The sequence below is a fragment of the Triticum dicoccoides genome, chromosome 3A, assembly GCF_002162155.2.
Source record: "Triticum dicoccoides isolate Atlit2015 ecotype Zavitan chromosome 3A, WEW_v2.0, whole genome shotgun sequence".
In the NCBI taxonomy this organism is placed as follows: Eukaryota; Viridiplantae; Streptophyta; class Magnoliopsida; order Poales; family Poaceae; genus Triticum; species Triticum dicoccoides.
Window position 1 is genome coordinate 287,252,529 of NC_041384.1, and position 26,388 is coordinate 287,278,916.

General features: G+C 43.9%; 1 pseudogene; it reads right to left on the minus strand.

The window, feature by feature from the left end:
- LOC119272231 overlaps positions 1 to 25,076 on the minus strand; it is an 89,962-nt pseudogene extending 64,886 nt beyond the window's left edge.
- Between the last annotated feature and the right edge of the window lie 1,312 nt (positions 25,077 to 26,388).

Below are 26,388 nucleotides of genomic sequence, written 5' to 3' on the forward strand. Positions count from 1 at the left end.
ATCACAAGCTCTCACGGTCAACGAAGGATATTCCTTCTCCCGAGACATTCCGATCAGGCTCGGCATCCCGGTTACAAGACATCCTCGACAATGGTAAAACTAAACCAGCAACACCACCCAGATGTGCCAACAAATCCCGATAGGAGCTGCACATATCTCGTTCTCAGGGCACACCAGATGAGCAAGACGTCGGGTAGGCCAGCCTAGAGTTGCCCCTGGTAGCCCCGGACATCGCTCAGTTGGACCAACACTTAGAGAAGCACTGGCCCCCGGGGGGGGGGGTAAATAAATATGACCCTTGAGTCCGCAAAACCCAAGGGAAAAAGGCTAGGTGGCGAATGGTAAAACCAATGTTGGGCATTGCTGGAAGAGTTTTATTCAAGGCGAACTGTCAAGGGGTTCCCATTATAACCCAACCGCGTAAGGAACGCAAAATCCGGGAATATAACACCGATATGACGGAAACTAGGGCGTCAAGAGTGGAACAAAACACTAGGAAAAAGGCCGAGCCTTCCACCCTTTACCAAGTATATAGGTGCATTAAGATAAACAATGTAATATGGTGATATCCCAACAATAAACAATGTTCCAACAAGGAACGATCTCCAATCTTCACCTGCAACTAGCAATGCTATAAGAGGGGCTGAGCAAAGTGGTAACATAGCCAATCAACGGTTTGCTAGGACATGGTGGGTTAGAGGTTTGACATGGCAATCTGGGAGGCATGATAAGCAAGTGGTAGGCATCGTAGCATAGGCATAGCAAAAGAGCGAGCATCTAGCAAGCAAAGATAGAAGTGATTTCGAGGGTATGATCATCTTGCCTGCAAAGTTGTCAGAGTTGACTTGTTCCTCGTAAGCGAACTCAACGGGCTCCTAGTTCACGTACTCGTCTCCCGGCTCTACCCAAACAAGAACAACAAGCAAACAGAACACAATCAACCACGTGCAATGCTCAAACAACATGATGCAAACATGGTATGATATGCGGGATGCGGTATGTGATGCATATGCAAGATTTGACAAGGAATGATTGAACCTGGCCTCAACTTGGAAATCCAAGAGTTCCACTAGAAAGGTGAGCTTATTTCGGTTGAAATCGAATAAAGATCACCAGAATCGGATGCACGGTTTGGAAATGGCAAGCAAAACAAATATGGCACCGGTCTGCGATAATCAGCAAGTAGTCATCTAAATGCATCAAGATAAATATGCTACAGCACTCAAACATGACAACAAAATACATGGCAGGGATCCACTCATAATGCTTGACAAAAGATGAACACTGAGCTATGGTTAGTTCATCCATTAACATGTTGAAATAAGCATGGAAAAAGTACAAATGATAGCAGGTTTCAGACTTAGTGAAATTAACACAAGTCTGGAATTTATCATCAGGAAGCACCCTTTTGAGCATGAAAACTATATGCTACAGGAACTTAACATGGCAAAGCAAGGCATGGCAGGAAGCTACTCAGAGCACTTAACAAAAGTCCCTTAGTGACCTTGAGCCAAAAGGGATCAGAAAATACAATTGCAAGCATGTGAACATGGCAAAAACATAAACAGATTTCAGACTTGGTGAAAAACTGGAGCATGCAAATCAGTTAACGAGTAGGCATGTTTACGAGCTCGATGCACTCACTACAGAGCATGGCATGACAAACTAAGCATACACCCATCAAGAATACATGACATAGAATCTAGACATGGCAAGAACAACATCATAGCATGCACGGATCAATAGCAACATCCTCGGCAAAATCGCTAATCATGTCAACAATCTGCCAGGATTCACGATATAGCAAAAGTAGAGATCGATTGACTCAAGCTAGGGCGCTCCATAAATGCAAACAAAGACATGGATGGATAGAGCACGACAATGTTAACAAAACACCCTTACTGATCATCCTCAAAAGAGGCACGGATCACTAGGAAACAACATGAACATATGGCATAACGACAAAAACAGCACAAGGACTTGGTGAAATTCTAAGTCCCTGAAATCAGCGTTACCGATTATGATACTTTGCAAGCTTGTGCTAGTCATCACAAATGTCACAAAAATAAATGGCAAGCACCCCTGTAAATATGGCATGGCATATAACAAAACACATGTAGAGCTCAGGATCATATCATGCACACATTAAACATGGGAAAAATCACAAATAGCTATTTGATGAAACAGATCTGACAAATTCACCACTTAGCCCTCTTCCAATAGCATTTCAGGCATCAAGATGAGCTCAAATGAAAATGATGCAATGAGATGAAATGATGTACTCGTCGAGAAAAACATTTTGATATGCTACACGCGCTAATCGGTGCTACAGATGCAGAGTTATAACATGCCAAAGTTTGCAAATATTTAGGGTTTCGGGAAGAAGTCAACCGAGGAGACTTTTGGATCTGGATCTGGCCGATCCACTGTAGCAGCGCGCGTGAACCGAGAACTCCGGCGAGGATCTCCTGCTCCGGCGAGGAAGAAGCGCTGATCCAGCGAGGGGGCAGCCGGATCCGGCGGGAGGGGGCGGCGGCGTGTCTCTCGGCGCTTCGGGCGCCGCGGCGTCGTTGGAGAAGGAGGGCGGCGAGGAGGGACGCGGCGGCCGGCAATGGCGGGCGCGGCGGTCGGTGCAACAACGACGAGGTGGAGGGGCAGCGCAGGCGACGACGTCGAGGAAGAAGGGCGGTGCGGGCGGCTCGCCTGGCCGGTGCGGGCGGCGGAAGGAGACCGGGCCGGGAGGGCCCCGCACGGGCCTCACGGGCCCGTGGGGTCGGCGGCGAACCGGGGTCCGGCCCAGGGACACGTGGCGACGGCGGATAGGTCCAGCGGAGCGGGCGGACACGTCCGCTGCCTGGATTTTTGTCCGGCGACGTCGGGTGGAGTTTTTCTAGGGTTAGGGTGGAAGAAGACCCGGGATTTTTGGAGGAGGAGCTATTTATAGGCATAGAGGGAGCTAGGAAGCTCCAAATGAGGTGCGGTTTTCGGCCACGCGATTATGATTGAACGCTCTAGATGATGGAGAGGGTTTTGGTGGGTTTTGGGCCAAATTGGAAGGGTGTTGGGCTGCAACACAAATGAGGCCTTCTCGGTCCCTCGGTTAACCGTTGGAGTATCAAACGAAGTCCAAATGGCACGAAACTTGAGAGGCGGTCTACCGGTAGTAAACCAAGGCCGCTTGGCAAGTCTCGGTCCAATCCGGAAATGTTTAACCCCACGCACGGAAAGAGGTAGAAAGGACCACCAGAGGAGATAGAACCGGAATGCAGAACGGACAACGGGGAAAATGCTCGGATGCATGAGACGAACACGTATGCAAATGCAATGCACATGCTGACATGATATGAGATGCATGACAAGGACAACAACACATGAGACAAAAACCTAGACCTGAGGAAAATAGAATAACTTAGGCCGGAAACGGCAAGAGTTGGAGTACATATAAGGTAAATTACATCCGGGGTGTTACAACAAGTGTGGTAAAATGATAGTAACATTGTCCCTTCTCTTTTTTTTTCTTTTTTCTTTTTAGCCTTCTTTGGCTTCTCTCTCTTTTTTGGGGGGCTTCTTTGGCCACATTTATTTTGATAACCTCAAATGGGACAATGTTCTAATAATGATGATCATCACACTTTTATTTACTTACAACTCAATATTACAACTCGATAATAGAACAAAATATGACTCTATATGAATGCCTCCGGCGGTGTACCGGGATGTGCAATGATCTAGCGTAGCAATGGCATCAAAAAATGGACAAGCCATGAAAACATCATGCTAGCTATCTTACGATCATGCAAAGCAATATGACAATGATGCTCGAGTCATGTATATGAAGATGATGGAAGTTACATGGCAATATATCTCGGAATGGCTATGGAAATGCCATGATAGGTAGGTATGGTGGCTGTTTTGAGGAAGATATAAGGAGGCTTATGTGTGATAGAGCGTATCATATCATGGGGTTTGGATGCACCGCCGAAGTTTGCACCGACTCTCAAGGTGAGAAAGGGTAATGCACGGTACCAAAGAGGCTAGCAATGATGGAAGGGTGAGAGTGCGTATAATCCATGGACTCAACATTAGTCATAAAGAACTCACATACTTATTGCAAAAATCTATTAGTCATCGAAACAAAGTACTACGCACATGCTCCTAGGGGATAGATTGGTAGGAAAAGACCATCGCTCATCCCCAACCGCCACTCATAAGGAAGAAAATCAACAAATACCTCATGCTCCAACTTCGTTACATAACGGTTCATCGTACGTGCATGCTACGGGAATCACAAACTTCAACACAAGTATTTCTACAATGCACAACTAACCATTAGCACGACTCTAATATCACCATCTTTATATCGCAAAACTATTGCAGGGAATCAAACATATCATATTCAGTGATTTACAAGTTTTATGTAGGATTTTATGACTAACCATGTGAATGACCAATTCCTGTCATCTCTCTGAATAGATATAAGTGAAGCAAGAGAGTTTAATTCTTTTTACAAAAGATATGCCCACGCTCTAACAAATATTAGTGAAGCAAAAGAGCATTCTAAAAATCAACCATGGACTATCTCATACCAGCATGGTGCATAAAAAAGTGAAAACTAAATGCAAAAGATGCTCCAAGATTTGCACATATCACATGAATGAAACGAATCCGAAAACATACTGATACTTGTTGAAGAAAGATGGGATGCCTTCCGGGGCATCCCCTAGCTCAGACGCTTGAACTCCTTGAATATTTACTTGGGGTGCCTTTGACATCCCCAAGCTTGAGCTCTTGTCTCTCCTCCTTCTCCTCACATCGAGACATCCTCGATCTTCGAACACTTCATCCACACAAAATTCAACAGAAAGCTCGGTAAGATCCGTTAGTATAATAAAGCAAATCACTACTCTAAGTACTATTGAAAACCAATTCATATTTTGTTTTTGAATTGTAGCTACTGTAATATAACTTTTCCATGGCTTAATCCACTGATATAAATCGATAGTTTCATGAAAACAAGCAAACTATGCATCAAAAACAAAATCTGTCTTAAACAGGACAGTCTGTAGTAATCTGAACATTCACCATACTTATGGTACTCCAAAAATTCTGAAACAATTAGGAAAAATAAAATATTTGTTTAGAAAGACAGTACAAAAGGTTTCAGAACCGTTTGACGTTCCAGTAAAATATGTAAAATCGCGCACTACAGCCAAAGTTTCTGTTTTGCACCGCACAAACCAACAAGCAATGTAAACATCCTAAAGGCAAATCTTGGCACATTATTTTTATTTTTAAACTTTATAAAAGCACACAACAGAAATAAATGGCTCTCTAAAACTTCTGAGTTGTCTCCCTGGCAGCGCTTTCTTTAAATCCATTAAGCTAGGCATAGTGCTCAAGTAATGGATCCACCCGGATCCCAAGGTATATCAAAGCCAATTTTAATTAACAATGATTTGTGATTTAGTAGTGAGCACAAAGTAACATATATCATGCAAGAACGAAGTGTAACTCTCTTCCTATGCATCAACATGTCATAAAGGAACAATTCATGCGCACATAGTAAAGGCCAATGCATAGTATAAAGAGTTTCTTGCAATTTTATTATATTGGAAACATGGAGAGGCGGAGATGTAGTTCCTCTCTCATAATAATTGCAAGTAGGAGCAGCAAGCACATGTATATTATATTCATCAAAATTATCATGTGCAACAGTAAACCGCAACCCATCAATATAATCCTTAATAAGGGCAAACTTCTCCGATATAGTGTAGTCGGGAGAATTCAAAAAGATAATAGGACTATCATGCGTGGGTGCAATAGCAAGAATTTCATGTTTAACATAAGGAACTATAGCAAGTTCATCTCCATAAGCATAATTCATATTGGCATCTTGGCCACAAGCATAGCAAGCATCATCAAAAAGGGATATTTCAAAAGAATCAATGGGATCATAACAATTATCATGGCATTCATCCTTCGGTAAGAACGAAGGGAAATTAAACAATGTATGAGTTGAAGAGTTACTCTCATTAGAAGGTGGGCACGGGTAGCTAATCCACTCTTCCTCCTTTTGTTCTTTGCTTGAGATATGATTATACTTGTTGCTCTAGGATGGCAACACATCATTGGATAATAATATGAAGCATAAAGCACCATGTTCAAGTAGAGGGTACAGCGGGTTGCGGGAGAGTGGACCGCTGTAGATAGATGGGGGAAGGTGATGAATATGTTGGTGAAGACGACAGAGGTGTTGGTGTAGATTGCAGTGACGATGATGGCCCCGGCGGCATTCCGGCGCCACCGGGAGAGAGGGGGAGAGGGCCCCCCTTCTTCTTATTCTTCTTCCTTGACCTTCTCCCTAGATGGGAGAAGGGTTTCCCCTCTGGTCCATGGACTCCATGGCGGCGGAGGGGTGAGAGCCCCTCCGAGATTGGATCTGTCTCTCTATTTCTGTGCTTCCAGATTATGCCCATTCACCGTTTCTTATATTCCCGGAGATCCGTAACTCCGATTGGGCTGAAATTTTAACACGATTTCTATCTGGATATTGGCTTTCTTGCAGCGAAAGAAGGGCACCAACCGCCTTACGGGGTGGCCACGAGGGCCCAAGGTGCGCCCCTGCCTCGTGGCCCCCTCGGGCATCGTCTCGCGTTGATTCTTCTACCCAAAAATCACATATATTCCAAAATAAATCTTCATCAGTTTTTATCCCGTTTGGACTCCGTTTGATATGGATTTTCTGTGAAACAAAAAACATGCAACAAACAGGAACTGGCACTGGGCACTAGATCAATATGTTAGTCCCAAAAATAGTATAAAAAGTTGCCAAAAGTATATGAAAGATGTAGAATATTGGCATGGAACGATCAAAAAATATAGATACGACGGAGTCGTATCAGCTGCCTGCCACCCACCTCGCCAGATCTCGCGTCATCCGTCGGCGTGCGCCTCCACCGAAGTCCCGCCGAAGTCAACCTCCGCCCGCGCCGCGTCCAAACTACGTGCCGGCGTCATAAAGCACCCCTCCACCGGATCCAGGGCCCTGGGACGCGATCCCGACCTTGCTGGCCCCGCCGAAATCTGTCCTGCCGCCCTCGAGGCTCGCCGGAGTCAAGGCGCACCACCGCCATCCTGCCTCTCGCTTCGATCTGCCTGCGAGGCCCAGCGCCTCTAGATCCGGCCCAGCCCGCTCCGCTTCTGGCCCAGTTAGCCCATGGTGAGCCGCCTCCACCTATCCATCGCGCTAGGCGCAACATGCTATTCTGCGCCTAATGCCTATTCCAGCCCAGTAGCAGTTTCGGCCCATATATTTTTTCCAGCATCTGTGATTTTAGCATTATCCATAGAATTTCAGTATTGGAGAAAACCCCCTAAGCTTCATGCATATCATATCTCACAAACTATGCATCATATGTAAAAACTTCATATATGTAAAATGCTTAGTTTTTCATGTACTTTCATAATATGCCACTTTCATCTATGTTTAAAATATTAAAATTGCTATTTGTATTAATTTGCTTAAATAACATGTTAAAATGGTTTAATTCATAATTGAATCACCATAGTTCTGTTTTAAATAGACTTTATATGTAATCGGTGTAGAAAAATGCCTAGTTTAACATGGTGGCCTTACCTTGCCTATTTAACAACTATAAAATATGATTTAGGGCAGAATAGTACCAAATCTAAAATATGCTCATGAGGATTTTTCCAGAATTGTTGTTTGTTGTTCCGGCCTCATTTAAACTTGCCTAGATAGGTAGTTTTTATTATGCATCATCTATTGCCATGTTTAGCAACAATTAATATTGTTGGGTACATAAACGAGACCGGACTAAATAACTTGAATGTGGTGTTTTGTCAATATGCAACAAAGTTGCATATTGAGCTCCACTTAATTAATAGTATTGTTTGTTGCACTTTTCCATGCCATGCATCATTAAACCGGACATGCATCATACTTGATTGTGCGTCATGCCATGTTTATGTGATGGTTGTTTGCTTCTTTCCGGTTGCGATTCTCCTTGATAGTTCCGGTTACATTGCATTTGTGAGGATCCGTTCGACTATGTTGGTTCGTCTACTTCTTGGTTTCAGTCTTCTTCCTAGCGGGATTTCAGGCAAGATGACCATTACCCTCGATATCACTTCTATCTTTTCTTGCTAGTTGTTCGCTCTACCATTATGTCGTGCTATCTACCACTTGTTTATTATGCCTCCCATATTTCCATGTCAAGCCTCTAACCCACCTTCCTAGCAAACCGTTGTGTGGCTATGTTACCGCTTTTGCTCAGCCCCTTTTATAGCGTTGCTAGTTGCAGGTGCCTTGCAGGTTGTTCCATGTTGGAACATGGATATGTTTGGGATATCATATTATCTATTGTTTAATTTAATGCATCTATATACTTGGTAAAGTGTGGAAGGCTCGGCCTTTTTCCTGGTGTTTTGTTCCACTCTTACCGCCCTAGTTTCCGTCATATCGGTGTTATGTTCCTTGATTTTGCGTTCCTAACGCGGTTGGGGTTATGGGACCCCCTTGACAGTTTGCTTTGAATAAAACTCCTCCAGCCAGGCCCAACCTTGGTTTTAACATTTGCCACCACCACCTATTACTTTTCCCTTGGGAGTCACGCTCCCGAGGGTCATCTTTATTTAACCCCCCTGGCCCAGTGCTTCTCTGAGTGTTGGTCCGAACTAAGTAGATTGCGGGGCCACCTCGGGGAAACTTGAGGGCTGGTTTTACTCGTAGGATGTCTCATCCGGGTGTGCCCTGAGAACGAGATATGTGCAGCTCCTATCAGGATTTGTCGGCACATTCGGGCGGTCTTGCTGGTCTTATTTTACCATTGTCGAAATGTCTTGTAACCGAGATTCCGAGTCTGATCGGGTTGTTCTGGGAGAAGGAATATCCTTCGTTGATCGTGAGAGCTTGTGATGGGCTAAGTTGGGACACCCCTGTAGGGTATAAACTTTCAAGAGTCGTGCTCGTGGTAATGTGGCAGATGGGAATTTGTTAATATCTGGTTGTAGAGAACTTGACACTTAACTTAATTAAAATGAATCAACCGTGTGTGTAGCCGTGAAGGTCTATTTTCGGCGGAGTCCGGGAAGTGAACACGGTTTGGGTTATGTATGAACGTAAGTAGTTTCAGGATCACTTCTTGATCATTTGTAGTTTCACGATGTTGTGTAGTTTCTCATCTTACTCTTGTACTCATTAGTTAGCCACTATATTTGCTTAGCGCTTGCTGCAGCTCCACCTCATTACCACTTCCTACCAATAAGCTTAAATTGTCTTGATCGCGAGGGTTTTGAGATTGCTGAGTCCTTGTGACTCACGGATACTTCAAAAACAGTTGCAGGTGCCAATGATACCAGTGCAGGTGATGCAACCGAGCTCAAGTGGGAGCTCGATGAACATCTTGGTCATTGTTATCTTTTCTTTCCAGATGGTCTGTAGTGGTGCCCAGTTGGGACGATCGGGGATCTAGCATTTGGGGTTGTCTTCTTTTATTTTGGTTCCGTAGTTGGACCTTGATTGTACTCTGGATGATGTATGTTTAACTTGCTATTTGTGTGAAGTGGCGATTGTAAACCAACTCTTTATCCCTTCCTTATTCAGTACATGGGATTGTGTGAAGATTACCCCTCTTGCGACAAAACCAGTATGCGGTTATGCCTCTAAGTCGTGCCTTGACACATGGGAGATATAGCCACATCATGGGCGTTACAAGTTGGTAATCAGAGCCATCCCCGACTTAGGATCCCCCCCTGATTGATCGAACTGTTGACGTTGTTGAGTCTAGAACAAAAAGTTTTGAGTCTTAGGATTATATATATCGGAGAGTAGGATTCTTTTTACTTCTCAGTCCCCTTCATCGCTCAGGTGAGGCCTCCTGACGTAGATGTTTTGTCTTTCCTTTCCTCAAATTTCACGAAAAAAGTTTAGGATCACGCGGGTATCTTGGAATCGTTCCGATATTCTTGTGACGAGAACATTGTTCTTGGTGCCTCCTGACATTTAGGGGTTGTGGCAGTGTCTGAGGGAGTTGAGCTCCGAGGTGTTGTCGTCACAATTTTATCACTGCAGTTCTGGAATACCTGAGTTTGCCGACATCGAACATCTCTTTTATGCAGTTGTTGGTGAGATAACCTCGATGCCACCCAGTACTGGGGCGGGAGTTCGGGAGTATTGCCATAGCTCGTATAACAGATGCTTTTCGAAGGTTGAGGTACACGATTTCCGAAGTTTTCTTGGTTATGTGTTGATGGATGGATACAGTTGGAGCGTAGGGCTTGTTAGTTGTGATATATATATATATATATATATATATATATATATATATATATATATATATATATATATATATATAGGGTGGGTCTATTATGATAACACCCTTAAGAGTCTTATTATGATAACACCGGAGCATATTCTGATAACACCCCGACCCACCTATAGCTACAAACTAACCACGAGCAGACAGCGGATGCAAATAAAAAAACAGAAACCACCCCGCCTTATCCTCTCCTCCATCCCTCGCTCTCCCCGTCCTCCACACCCGCATACCACCGCGTCGCCACCTCCCTGTGCCCTTCCCCACGCCGCCAGACCATCTCCCTGCCCGCGCCGCCGCACCACCTTCCTCCCCCGCGCCACCTAGCCGCCATCTTCGTCCGCCCTGCCGCCCCACCTCCTTCCCTCGCGCCGCCGCGGCGCCATCCCGACGACCTCCTACCTCCCACCCCGCGTCATCCCCTCCTTACGATGCCGCCGGCCATGTGCCCACACTGCCGCCAGTGCCCTGGTCCCGCCCAAGCCTGCCACTACTTCCTCCCCGACGTGGCCAGACCCGATCCTCTTCGACCACACCTCCCTCGATCCCGCCGCCGGGCACCAAAATCACCAAATCCACGGCCTCGCCCCCACCTTCTTGATGGCCACCTGATCTGTGGTCGCCCGCTGTTCATGGACTCCGGCGGGGGCTGCGAGATTCCCTGCCCTGCATCCCAAATCCGAAGGCTCCCACGATGTGGCCCCTCTCCCCGCCCCGACGAGGTCGCTGCTGCTGCTCTCCAGCTTGGCGCGCGCGGGGTCCAGGTGTTCCTGGAGCGGCCCTGCCCATGGGTGAGCGGGATTGGAGCCGTCAGAGCGGGCATCTACACCTCGGGCACCTCCCCTGTTCTCCCTCCCTCTCTTGGGTGCCTCCCCGATGACCCGCATGGCAGCGGCAACTGCCCTGACCCGGGAAGGAATGACTACCAGGGCCTCCCTTGCCTACCGCCACGGCGGACACAATCTTTTCTCTTTGATTTTCGTGCAGGCCCAGAGCTTCAAAATTTTGTTTGCCCTTTTACAGTTTGCTCAATGTGCAGAAGAAAAAGGTTTCTTTTTTTGAAGTTCTCTTTGTTCTTGGAAAAGTGATGCAGTTCGCCTAGTTCACAAATGCATTTCGGAACTACTTAACGGACGATCTTGTGTTGAACGACGCATGCACGATAGCTGATCCAAGCGCCTACGGCTGCTCTGACTTGCTAGTGGATGGTCTGTGATGTAGTGTCGTGCATATTTCGGCTACCTTTCGGCTACCAAGCGTCGTTTGTGTAGCACTGCTCAATGCATTTTTGGGGGCTCTTTTCCTTAAGAAATCTTGAGTACATGATGTAGTTCACAGATATGTGATGAAGCTCACTTTTGCTCTATTTTGCTATATGCTTTATACTTCACTTGTAAAACAATTTGCAAGGTAGTTCACTCCATCCGCATGGCAGCTGGAAAAAGACAAGTATAAAATTTGTTTGATGGTTGTTATGTAAACTGTAGCTTGTTTGTAAAAAATTTACCCTAATGCAGTTCGTTATAAATCCTGAAGCAGTTCATTTTGTAAAATGGTAAGAGAAAGAAAATCCTTTCTTGGGGATGTTCTTCTAGTGAACCTCTTTTTTTCCTAAAAGTTAATGCAGTATATTAGCTTCGACTATTCGGTACAGACACGTTTGTGATAAAAAAGTTAAGTGAACAACAAAAGTAGTTCACCCCATTTGTGTAGCAGCTCATTACACCTTGGTATGAAGTGCAATTTGTGTTTCAAAAACCAGTCGATTACATCAAAACACATGCAGTGCGTTTGGTCCTCCGATGTGGTTCACTTTTGAGAGTGGTGCTGTTCACTTGCCCTCAACATGAAAATGCAAAAAGTTTAGCGAAACAACAAGATAGCAATGAGGTTCACTTTGACATATGTCGCGGTTCATTTTCCTCGTCTCTGTAGTCCACTCTCGTTCATAAAAATTGTTGAGAAGAAGACAATAAAAAACTCACAAAAAAACTCGGGTGAGAAAGTTTATGTCCGACAAAAAGAAATCATGAAGTTTACTTGACTGCCTGCTGTAGTGCGGTTTTCCGTTTGAAGCAGTGCGTTTTTCTGTCCGATGAAAGGTCCACTCGCTTGGTCAACATGCGCAAAAAATTAACAAGTATGAAAAAAATACAACAAAAACTCATGAGGTTCACTTTTGATAGTGTTGCGGTTCATTTTCGGGAGTGTTGCGGTCCACTCTCGTTCAAAAAAAAGTTGAAAAAAGACAACAAAAACTTTTGCGAGAAAGTTTATGTCCGACAAAAAGGAATCATGAAGTTCACTTGACTGCCTGCTGCAGTGCGGTTTTCCATTTGAAGCAGTGTGTTCTTCTGTCTGATGAAATACACACGATGATTTTGGTCTCGCGAAAAACAGAGTGTCCGCTTTTCGGTAAATTTAAAACTGCTCTTAAGCCATAAGGAATTAGAGAGAGTGTTCTACATGAAAAAGTTGCGTCTCGTTGATATCTTTCCAACGGAATATCATTTGAATCATTTCGACAACCGGTTTGTAAAAATTTCGTGAAAAACGACCGCTGCCTCTCGTCGTCCACGGCACGATTTTCAAAATTAACTTAAAACTGTAAGGAATCTCAAAACCATTTCTACATATGAAAGTTGCGCCTTGTCCATAGCTTTCCAACGATGTATTACACGCATCGTTTCGACAAATGGTTCAAAAACTAGAGCGAAAACAGTACCGAAAATTGCAAAATTTTTAAGAAGACATAATTCCGCGATTTAGTAAATTTAAAACTGCTCTTAACCGTAACGAATTAGAGAAAACAATAGTTATGAAAAATATGCGCCTCGACAATATCTATCCAACGGTGTATCATTTGCCTCATTCCGACAAGCGGTTTAGAAAAAAAAACGCGAAAAAACGCTCATTGACACTCTTTGTGGGCTGCACCGTTTTTGAAATTGCTCTTAAACCGCGGGGAATCTCTAAAAGTGTTCAAAATGGGGAAGTTGCGCCTAATCCGTCGCTTTCCAACGGTATATTACACGCCTCATTCCGATAAATGGTTTAAAAATTAGAGTGAAAACAGTACCGAAAAAACACTACGCGCAGTTTTTTCCGACGCGAAGGTCACTAGTCTCTATAATGCAGTGCTCTTAGTAAAGAAAGTGCAGTGCCCTGGCGTTGAGCATGCAGTGCGGAAGTGTTATCAGAATAACTATTCTGATAATATTATCAGAATATATATAGGCTTGCTAAAGTGTGCCTGCGCGCACTGTGGCCTATCCTACACTCCGGCCACTTCGAGCCAACCGGCGCGCTAAGTAGGCAAACACGCTAACCAAATGAAAGGGCACACGCGATCGTGGGTAAAAGTCCACCGTAACGTCTTACGACCAACCCCTCCTCGCCTGCCTAAATGACCATCGTAAAAGGGCATGTAGGACATAGTAACGTTATTACTATCAGTACTATAGCGGCAGTAAATGGCCCTTACGAAGTTGTAAGGGCTTACCATCATGTACAGTTTTCCTTAAAATAACTCGATATGCCATCTCAGTGTGCAGTAAAATACTTAGGTCCATTACCATCCATGTTTAATATGTTACTATAGTGATACATTACTACTTGTCTGGCCTATTACTATCTGTACTAAATTTATTACTTCCAATGTTTAGGATGAAACCTTGGATATATTAGTGACCGGTAAAAACCCTAGGTCCATTACCATCTATACTTAATATATTACTGGCAATGCATAGTGACCAACACATGGTAATAGAATTAAATCTATTACATTTTCCTTGACATACCGTTACCCTCAACAAGCTGCCTTTTCCGCTCTCCGCCCGGGCGTGATTAGGGGCGTGACCCAGCGTGTGATTAGGAGCGGCCGACGCGTAGTTTAAGTCAAAATGCACGCACGCTTACAATAGCGCAGCCGTATATATATATATATATATATATATATATATATATATATATATATATATATATATATATATATATATATATATATATATATATATATATATATATATGTGCGTGTGTGTGTGTGTTTGTTCTGACTTATTTCCTAAGTCAAATCCTTTGTTTGTTTTGAGTTGTGGTATTCGAGTTGCTTCAATGTCAAGTGTTGATTCCATACCTTTCCTAAGAGGTGTTCTCTTATTTCGATGTGAATGCTAATTCTTCTTGATCATCGAGATGGTCGTGTCAATTCTTTCCAACTGGCGTGCTTCTCTTCAAGTGGATCAGATCATTTCAACATCCGCAAGATCAATTCTAAGTTTCTCAACGGTGTATGTTTCATCCGTCCTCAAGTTGCCTTTATTTTCCTGCCCTCCCACCCTTTTCTTCAAGGACTCATATTTCTTAATCAAGTATCCTTTTTATTGATGGGAAGTCTATGCATTCTTTTCCGTCAATGTTCTTATCCAGTGATTCTCAGGAAGATACTAAGGAAGCTTCGAGTTTATCAATCTTCGTTCTTTTTTCTTCTCCGGTGGATTCTATTCAAGCTGTGTTGATCATATCCTTTTCCTAGTTTCAAATGTTTTCCTATACCGATGCACCTCATAATCTTTCACTTCTTGTTATTCATTTGTTCCGGTGTGCTTAAGATTATCTCAGAAGATTCAAGTTTCTATTCTTAATCCTTTCAAGCTATTTCAAGGTCTTACCTTATTCAAGCCATTTGATTCAACCAGTGCAATCTCTCTTTTAAATCATTCAACGGTGTATCTTTTGAGTGGGCCCTAACCCACAGGTCTTTTCCCAGGATCTTACCTGACTCTTCTAATTTTCCCGGAGTTACTCTCAATTTTTTCCAAGTTTGACGTAAGAATGGATTCAATCAGTCATATGACTTCTCCATGATTGCTTCCTAATTCTTTTCATCATTGGTTCAACCTTTCTATTCTTCATTGCGGAGTGCCTCAATAATTCATGGTGGTGTTTCTCATCGTCATTCTCTGCATTTGAAGACTGAAGTAGAGTTTCTCTCAAATCTTGGTCCATTCTCTTAAGATTCATGGTTCTAGCTTCGTGTCATCCTCACAATTATTTTTGATTGTGAGATATTCTTTTCAGCCATCCGAAGCAATTCGGGAGTGCTTTCATTTTGATTCTCCGGAGGCCATCATTCCAAAGATTTAATCGTTCTCAACGTTCAGCTCTTGTTCACCAATTATCCTAAATTGTTATTTCTTCATTCATCTCCAATTTCTTCTGGTGCATTATTCAAGTATCCTATAATCAGCTCAGGATCTCTTCATTCACTTGTATCTAAATTCTCTCAAGTATCTTCCTTCATTTTCCAATTCTCCCTGGTGATGCGTTCGTTTTCTTCTTTCATTCTTTTAATCCTTACGGTGGTTCGTCCAACATTCCTCTTTTGTTGTTATCGTATCAATTCATTCGTTCTTTCCAAATCCTACCGGTGGTTAATGGAAGACCTTCCTAAGTTGCACTATATCTCTCTTAATCCTTTCTACGACAATAAGTAGTATGCCAAATCCGTTTCTTGTCATCAATTTATACTGGTGAAGGATACACATAACGTAATTCTTATTATTGTTTCATCCAAGTGATCTAATTTCTTCTTTCTAGAGTTGTTCATCATGTCACATTCTCGGTTCGAGATGATTCATCTTTTCTTTTCCGGAGTTCTAAGTTTTCTGCTTTATCTCGTCGCAAAGCTCCATCTAAATCATCGCAAGGCTTCACCTTGTGTTTTCAACTTCTCTTCCTTTTGTCATCCATTTATTACCAGAGTTCTTCATGGAGGGTCTACATGGTGGTTCGTCAAGGGTTCCTTTTATTCTTCAATTGTTCTTCAAGATTTCTCTCGAAGTTAAGTTCCGCCAAGCTATACTCTAAAATAAACATGGTGTTCAAACATGTCTTGTTTTGAGGAGTTCAAGCATTCTTCATCTTGCATTCTGAAGTGCAATTCTTTCTATCTTATCTTTTGAGGTGGTGTTATGTCACTCTTGACAATTTCCCTTCGTGTTTCATGATTCACAAGTTGTCTGGAATGACATATCTTAAACCCATCATTTTCAATTCGTTCATGAGATCCTTTGCAACCCATCAATCTCTTCATTGGAGTTATCTTGGGTTATATTTCACCTAAAGTTTTCCCTAAGGATTGTTGCTATTTATGGTGCTCATAAATGACCCAAGTTCTTCATTTGTCCTCCTGGTGAAATAAGTTTCTCGTCTCCTTGTTGATATCAATCCAATCTATTGTTTCCGTTAGTGGTAGAATTTCACCTCATAATTTAAGGATGTTTTCCATAAGACCACCAGAAATCATATCTTTTGTTGTTGATTTTCCAACAACTCCGTTCAATCCTTCTTTGCAAGGATGCTCTTCAAATTCAATTTTGGTAGGAGTTGTCATTTTTCTTCTCCGTCCCTTTATCCCAACAATAAAGCTTCTATTCTTTTGATCCACATGCATTGTGTTGTTGCTCTCTTCGTCCCATCATCTTGTTTTGCCAAGATCATGTTCTTTCCTTTGCTTATCCATTCAACTGGAGTGTCGTTTTATCCATCCAAGTTCTCTCATCTTATCAAGTTTTGCCTCCCTTCTCAATCGGAGTGCTGTCTAAAATCTTTCCTACCCCTTGTGCCATTCTTTTAATTGTTTTTGAGACAGTGTGTTGTTGATTTCGTCAAGTATCATCCAATCTTCCCAAGTTCATGATTCTAATTCCTTCCATTTATAGTCGGAGTGTTGTCCAAATTATATCATTCTTATTCCTTCTCTATCTTGTTCTAACCGCAGTGTTGTGTCTATCATTCCTCTTCTAACCGGAGTGTCATCCAAGTGCTTTCACTTTGCCAAGTTCATATTCTTTGCCTTCCATTTCCAACCGGAGTTTTTTCATAATTGACCTTTATCGTTCCTTGGACATCTCGTTTCAATCGGAGTGCTTGCATGTACTTCTTGTCCATTGTTCTCGTCATTCATAGCTTTGCAAACTCCAAGGTTCACATGATGTTCCTTGTTTCTCTTTTCTACCGGTGGGCTTTCATATTCTTTAGGTCCATTAAGCTCTTGTTTCATGTCCTTCAACCTACAAGGTTCTCGCAATGTTCCTTGTTCCTCTTTTATAACGGAGTGTTTTAAACTTCTTGCATATTTGTTGGATTCCTTCTTTCTAGTATTTCAACCTCTCAAGGTTCGTTGGTTTCACTCTTTTGTCAAAGAAGCAACTTTGTTTTACCTCTTGCTCTTCCGCTTCTCTTCGGTGCCATCCTTAGATCTCGGGATGAGATCTCTTCTAAGTGGAGGAGTGTTGTGATGCCCCGAGACCGATGCTCCAAATGCCTTCCATGTTTTGGGTGTCAGCTGTGTGTTTTATTCATTTGTTGCATTTCATCATGTCATCATCTGCATTGCATCATCATGTTTTCAAAACCTGCATCCGCCCGGGTCTCCCAGTTCTTTCCGTTATCCATTCTGAGCCCAAACACACTTGCACGCGCCCGCGGCACGTCCGAAATAGTATTTTATAAGTGGCATAAAAATGTTCTCGGAATAGGGTGAGAGTTGGCGTGCGGTCTTGTTATAGAGTAGGTAGACCGCCTGCCAATTTTCATCGCATTCGGAGTCCGTTTGATGTCCCAACAGATAACTATAGCGGCAATATAGACGGTCAAACGTCGGACGTTTTTGGTCTTCGGAAATCGTGCCGGGCTGCATGTCTACCCTATTCTCTTAGCCCTACCCACTCTCCACACCTCACCTAACCCAGCTAAGCCCCCTCTCGATCGGATTCGTCGAATCGCGATCGTATGGCTCCGAAACAGCCCCAAAACCCCTAACCCAAACCCCTTCCATATATAAATACCCCCACATGCCATTTTGGCGTCCTCCAACCCCCACCTTGATTTCCGCGCCCCCAATCATCAGCCGCCACCGCTCTCATCGCATTTCGCGCCGGCCGAACCCCTCACCGCCACTTGGCGCCGCCGCCGTCGCACCCCGGACCAACCGGTGCGCGCCACCTCACCCCGCCAGGCCACCCGCAGCCACTCACGTGAGGCCACGTCACCCCTGGCCTCCTCCCACCTCCCCGCGGCCCTCCCTGCCCACAATAGGCCTGCCCCGGGCCAGATCTGGGCCTGAAGGGAGCCCGCGTTGCACCGCCGAAGCCCGCTCTGCTCCGTCGGCCGCGTGCCGCCCGCTCCTCGCCGGCGCTTCGCCGAAATGCCGCCCACGCTGCTCGCCTTACCGCTGCCGTCCACCAGAGGAGCCGACCCCGCTCGGATCGGCCCTGACCTGCTCCCTCGTCCTCGCGCGCGAGCCAGCTGCCACCCACCTCGCCGGATCTCGCGTCGCCTGCCGGCGCGTGCCTCTGCAGGAGTCCCGCCGAAGTCAACCTCCGCCCGCGCCGCGTCCAAACTCCGTGCCGACGTCGTCAAGCACTCCTCCACCGGATCCAGGGCCCTGCGACACGATCCTGACCTCGCCGGCCCCGCCGGAACCCGTCCCCGCCGTTGTCCTGCCACCCTCAAGGCTCGCCGGAGTCAAGGCGCGCCACCGCCGCCCTGCCTCTCACTTGGATGTGCCTGTGAGGCCCAGCGCCTCCAGATCCAACCCAACCCGCTCGGCTTTTGGCCCAGTTGGCCCATGGTGAGCCGCCCCCACCTATGCATCGCGCTGGGTGCAAGATGCTATTCTGCGCCTAATGCCTATTCCATCCGAGTAGCAGTTTCGGCCCGTATATTTTTCCCAGCGTTTGCGATTTTAGCATTATCCGTAGAATTTCAGTATTACAGAAAACCCCCTAAGCTTCATGCATATCATATCTCACAAACTATGCATCATATGTAAAAACTTCAGATATGTAAAATGCTTAGTTTTTCATGTACTTTCATAATATGCCACTTTCATCTATGTTTAAAATATTTAAATTGCTGTTTGTATTAATTTGCTTAAATAACATGTTAAAATGGTTTAATTCGTAACTAAATAACCGTAGCTCTGTTTTAAATAAACTTTATACGTAATTGGTGTAGAAAAATGCCTAGTTTAACATGGTGGCCTTACCTTGCCTGTTTAACAACTATAAAATATGATTTAGGGTCATTTAAACTTGCCTAGATAGGTAGTTTTTATTATGCATATCTCTTGCCATGTTTAACAACATTTAATATTGTTGGGTACATAAATGAGACTGAACTAAATAACTTGAATGTGGTGTTTCGTCAATATGCAAAGGAGCTCCACTTAATTTGTAGTATTGTTTGTTGCACTTTGCCTTCCATGCCTCATTAAACCGGACATGCATCATACTTGATTGTGCATCATGCCATGTTTATGTGATGGTTGTTTACCATGTTGTTTGCTTCTTTCCGGTTGCGCTTCTCCTTGATAGTTCCGGTTATGTTGCATTTGTGAGGATCCGTTCGACTACGTTGGTTCGTCTACTTCTTGGTTTCAGTCTTCTTCCTAGCGGGATTTCAGGCAAGATGACCATTACCCTCGATATCACTTCTATCTTTTCTTGCTAGTTGTTCGCTCTATCATTATGTCGCGCTACCTACCACTTGTTTATCATGCCTCCCATATTGCCATGTCAAGCCTCTAACCCACCTTCCTAGCAAACCATTGTGTGGCTATGTTACCACTTTTGCTCAGCCCCTCTTATAGTGTTGCTAGTTGCAGGTGCCTTGCAGGTTGTTCCATGTTGGAACATGGATATGTTTGGGATATCATATTATCTATTGTTTAATTTAATGCATCTATATACTTGGTAAAGGGTGGAAGGCTCGGCCTTTTGCCTGGTGTTTTGTTCCACTCTTGCCGCCCTAGTTTCCGTCATACCGGTGTTATGTTCCTTGATTTTGCGTTCCTAACGCGATTGGGGTTATGGGACCCCCTTGACAGTTTGCTTTGAATAAAACTCCTCCAGCAAGGCCCAACCTTGGTTTTAACATTTTCCACCACCACCTATTACTTTTTCCTTGGGAGTCGCGCTCCCGAGGGTCATCTTTATTTAACCCCCCGGGCCAGTGCTTCTCTAAGTGTTGGTCCGAACTGAGTAGACCACGGGGCCACCTCGGGGAAACTTGAGGGCTGGTTTTACTTGTAGGATGTCTCATCCGGTGTGCCCTGAGAACGAGATATGTGCATCTCCTATGGGGATTTGTCGGCACATTCGGGCGGTCTTGCTGGTCTTGTTTTACCATTGTCGAAATGTCTTGTAACTGGGATTCCGAGTCTGATCGGGTTGTTCTGGGAGAAGGAATATTCTTTGTTGATCGTGAGAGCTTGTGATGGGCTAAGTTGGGACACCCCTGCAGGGTATAAACTTTCGAGAGCCGTGCCCGTGGTAGTGTAGCAGATGGGAATTTGTTAATATGTGGTTGTAGAGAACTTGAAACTTAATTTAATTAAAATGAATCAACCGCGTGTGTAGCCGTCATGGTCTCTTTTTGGCAGAGTCCGAGAAGTGAACACGATTTGGGTTATGTATGAACGTAAGTAGTTTCAGGATCACTCCTTGATCATTTGTAGTTTCACGATCGTTGTGTAGTTTCTCATCTTACTCTTGTACTCATAAGTTAGCCACCATATTTGCTTAGCGCTTGCTACAGCTCCACCTCATTTCCACTTACTACCCATAAGCTTAAATAGTCTTGATCGCAAGGGTTTTGAGATTGCTGAGTCATCGTGACTCACAGATACTTCCAAAACAGTTGCAGGTGCCGATGATACCAGTGCAGGTGAGGCAACCGAGCTCAAGTGGGAGCTCGATGAAGATCTTGGTCATTGTTATGTGTCTTTTCTGTAGTGTTGCCCAGTTGAGACAATCGGGGATCTAGCATTTGGGGTTGTCTTCTTTTATTTTGGTTCCATAGTCGGGCCTTGATTGTACTCTGGATGATGTATGTTTAACTTGTTATTTGTGTGAAGTGGTGATTGTAAGCCAACCCTTTATCCCTTTCTTATTCAGTACATGGGATTGTGTGAAGATTACCCCTCTTGCGACAAAACCACCATGCGGTTATGCCTCTAAGTCGTGCCTTGACACGTGGGAGATATAGCCGCATCGTGGGCGTCACAACAAGTTCCCATACATTGTTGAGCTCGAACTGATGTAATTCCTCTTGCATTGCTTGAATCCACCCAGGCTCCAGAAATGCATCATCTACTTTGCTGGGCTCCATGATAGAGACAAAAGCAAAGTTCCCACATAAGTTAGACAAATGTGAAGCTTTTGAGCGTGTGAGAGGACCTGGTGCTTTGATGTTGTTGATGATTCTCTCAATCTGCACTTCATTAGCATAGCGAGGACGAGCGGTTTGACAAAATTGAGTGGGCTCATCATTTTCTTCCAAGCCATTTTCCTCAGGTGCATCAGCATGATGTTCTTCACGTTCTGGAATGACTTCTTCAGCAGATTCTTCGGTAGGAATGACATCCTCGGTAGACTTGAACTTAATGGATTCCTCATGAGACATTTCATCTAGCCCAGGAGGTAGGGGCTCTCCTTGCGAGCCGTTAGTTTCATCAAACCGCACATCTACAGTTTCAACAACCTTGTGGTGATAGCTGTTGAAGACTCTGTAGGTGTGCGAGTCCTTTCCGTAACCAAGCATAAATCCTTCATGTGCTTTTGGTGCAAATTTAGAATTGTGATGAGGATAACTAATCCAACATTTAGCACCGAAGACTTTGAAATAACTCACATTGGGTTTCTTGTCAGTGAGGAGTTCATATGAGGTCTTCTTGAAGAATTTTTGAAGATATACCCTGTTGATGATGTGGCACGCAGTATCAATTGCCTCAGGCCAGAAGCGAGGATGTGTCTTGTATTCATCAAGCATAGTGCGAGCCATCTCAACAAGAGTCCTGTTCTTGCGCTCCATGACGCCATTTTGCTGAGGAGTGTAGGGAGTAGATAACTCGTTAGTAATAGCAAGTTCATCAAGATAGTCAACAAGACCAGTGTTTTTGAACTCGGTCCCATTATCACTTCTGATGTGCTTGATCTTTACACCAAAGTTGGTTGAAGCCCTCGAGGGAAATTGTTTGAAGACTTCCTGCACTTCAGTTTTGTAAGTGATGATATGCACCCATGTGTAACGAGAATAATCATCAACAATGACAAAGCCATATAAAGATGCAACATTAGTTAATGTGGCATAATGAGTAGGGCCAAAGAGATCCATGTGAAGCAATTCAAATGGACGAGTCGTAGTCATGATGGTCTTTGAGGGATGCTTGGCCTTGGTCATCTTTCCAGCTTCACAAGCTCCACACAGGTGATCCTTGAGGAATTTGACGCCCTCGATGCCAATGACATGCTTCTTCTTTGCGAGCGTGTGCAAGTTCCTCATGCCAGCATGACCAAGTCGTCGATGCCATAGCCAGCCTTCTGAAGCTTTTGCAAGTAGACATGTAGCAGGTTGTGGTCCTAAGAAATCAACAATATACAAGTCTCCTCTCCTAAAGCCTTCAAAGACTTTGGAATTGTCAGCTTCTATGATCACAACACAACGATACTTGCCAAAGACAACAACCGTATCAAGATCACAAAGCATTGAGACAAACATGAGGTTGAATCCTAAGGACTCGACAAGCATGACTTTGTCCATGTGTCGATCCTTTGAGATCGCAACCTTACCTAGACCCAATACCTTGCTTTTTCCTTTGTCAGCATAGGTGATATGCTTCAGATGCGATGGAGATAAAGCAGTGTCCATCAATAAGTTCCTGTCACCAGTCATGTGATTTGTACATCCACTGTTGAGGACCCACTCAGTGGCTTTGGGATGACACAATTAGTGCATCTTACGAACTCATATACTTCAGCAATGAAGAATATGACATCAAATTCATCAGATCAATTTCATCAAGCAATAGAATAGATATAGAAGTATGAGGACGTGAGAAATGAAAATTCATTTCTTCATGATTAGCTTGCGTCCTTTCAAGCATTTTCAGGTCTCCAGCAAGTTCTTCAGATGATTAAGTTCATCTGGAGACCTGACCCTACATAAGAGATTAGTTCTTTTTCTTCACCACCCACATCTGGAGGGGTGGCAAAGAGTTCATCATTCTGTGAGCTCCATAAGAGAAAGGTTGCATAGAAGCCAGTCCACTTCGTTTCACAAAAGAGGGGTTAGAGTAAGCGTATGAATAAGCAGAGAAATTCTTCAAGGACTTACGAACATAATGATTTGAAGAATAATGCACATATTCATAGCCCTTAGATCTTCCCTACGAAATAGAAGTGTTAGCACGATGATGTTCATATGAAGATCTAGATCCATATGAGGAATTTGATCCATGTGAGGAATTTGGTCCATATGAGGACTTGGATCCATATGAAGACTTTGGTCCATATGAAGAATTTGATCTGGGGTTCCTATTCTACACAAGTGGTGTCATGATGACATTCACCTGAAGACTTTCAAGGCACCTTTTGGGAACCCAAATTTTCTTCATAGAGGGACCATTCCTGCAATTAGTGCCAACATATCTAGCAAATATTTCACCATTCTGATTTTTTAATAGTTTATAGTTGGAGTCGAATGACCCATCAGAAGAATATGAAGATTCACATGTATATCCAGATAAAGTGGATGGATCTACAGGAGTTCCCTTTGCAGCAACCCATGAGGTTTTGGGATACTGCTCCTAGTAGGTCCCATCAGCATTGAGTTTCCTCTCAAAGGCAATACCCTCTTTCCTAGGGTTCCTGTTGAGGATCTGCTTTTTAAGCACATCACAAAGAGCCTGATGCCCTTTGAGGCTTTGTACATGCCTGTCACATACAATTCCTTCAGCCCTGCATTGTCAGTGATACTAGTAGCATCCTCAGATGAGGAATTTGTGATAGTAGAGACAGTTGAAGAATTTGCAGCAATAGAAGCATTTGAACTTTCAGGTGAAGAATTAACATATTCTCGTTCAATGCATTTCAAACATGGTGGAATGAATTCAACCTGAGCGGAAATGATTTATTGAGCTAGGAATGAATCACGTTCCTTCTGAAGATCTTCATAACTCACCCTTAGCTGCGCAAGATCTTGCTTTCTTTGAAGAAATTCATAAGAAAGCTTCTCATGATCAGATAAGAGAATGTTATGATGACCCTGAAGGTTGTCAAACTTAGACTGAAGTCTCTGAAGATTTTCAGTCAAAGTTTGAGTAAGATCCATTTCTTCACCCAACATATCATCGCTTTCATCTAGCATGTTTTGAACTTTTTCCGAAGCTCTTTGTTGTTTAGTGGCAAGGGAAGCAAGTTTGGTATAGCTGGGTCCAAATTCATCACCAGATTCATCATCACTAGACTCAGATAGGTAGCATTCAGTTACCTTGGCACCTTTTGCCATAAGGCATGGTGCAGAGGATGATGATTCCGGATCGAAAGTCGTCGTCTTGAGCGATTCCTTGAAATCCTCAAATCAGGGATCATGAAGAGTTTGATGACCTTCATAGACCTTAGAGAGTCAGTCCCAGATAAGCTTCGCATGGCTGAGATGCATAATATTCCTGAACTGATTTTGGGACAATCAGGAGCAGATGATGTCCTTTGCCGTGAGGTTGAGTAGAGTGTACTTGCGAATATCATCAGTCTCAGCCATCTTGCATAGATCGGTAAGACCAATCTCAGTGACGGTCCACAGTTTGCTGTTCATCGCCATGAGGCGCTTCTTCATCATGGCCTTCCACTTGGGATAATCATGACCATCAAAGATGGGGCATGTCACTTTCTTCATTCCTGCGGTCGACATAGCTAAAACTCTAGGCAGTTAAACAAAAATCACACAAAACAAGGGAGAACCTTGCTCTGATACCAATTGAAAGTGCGTTATATCGACTAGAGGGGGGTGAATAGGTGATTTTTACAAATTCGTCACTGAGGAATTTTAGGGTGAGGAAATTCCTAAGCAACGAACTACTTCGCATCGGAATAAGTACTCAGATGCAAGCATAACAGAGTAGTAGCACAGTCATCATGATGAAATGAAAACAAGCATAGAGTACAAGTAGCGTAAACACAGGATAAGCAGGCTGAAGACAACGTGAATGAAGAATTAAGGTTGAGGAAATTGAGAAAGCCTTTAGTCAAAGTCTTCAAACAGTAACGATCAAGTACTTCTACACAGAAATGAGGAAATGAAAGGGTTGAGGAGATAGAACCAGTAGCACGGTGAAGACAGTGATTTGGTAGACCAGTTCCAACTGCGGTGATAGTTGTACACCTGGTTGGAGCGGCTAGGTATTTAAACCTGAGGACACACATTCTCGGACACACAGTCCTCACAGTATTCTCCTTGAGCTAAGGTCACACAGACCTCGCCCAATCACTCGTGGTAAGTCTTCACATGACTTCCAAACCTTCACAGACTCAGTCACCCGGCGATCCACAATTTCCTCTTGGATGCCCTAGACCCTGACGCCTAATCGTCTCGAGGATGCCCAGTCCTCAAAAGTAACAAGCATTGGTTCCACATAGGAAAAATTTCTTCAGTGATGCTCATTCACTTTCGGTTTGTAGGTGTTTGGGTTTTTCTCACTTGATTATTTTCACTCAAAGTCCTCGGAGGCTGGGATGCTCTCAATGACAAGTGTCAGTTTCTCGTGGAGCAGCCAACCAGCTAGTGGTTGTAGGGGGTGGCTATTTATAGCCTAGGGAGCAGTCCGACATGATAAGACATAAATGCCCTTCAATGATATGACCATCAGGTGGGTAGATATTTTGCGACAGCTAGCGCATAGCACAACAATGGTCGGATATTTGAGTCTCAAATTCCTCAGGGCTATCATGTTCCTCACTTGTAGGCAATCCGCACTGGCAAATTCCTAACTCCTCAGTCAGAACAAATTCCTGAGAGAAGATCTTTGTCTCTGTCACTGAAGAAATTGACTGAACTGTATGAGATTTCCAATGGCTTCACTCGAAAGGATTGGTAGGTGTAGGATTTTGAGATGAGCATCACTTGGAAACTTTTCCTTAGTTTTACCTCGACCCCCTTTACCAGTACGGTGTTTCCTATGACTCAAGAAAGAGAAAATGAAACTATGAAA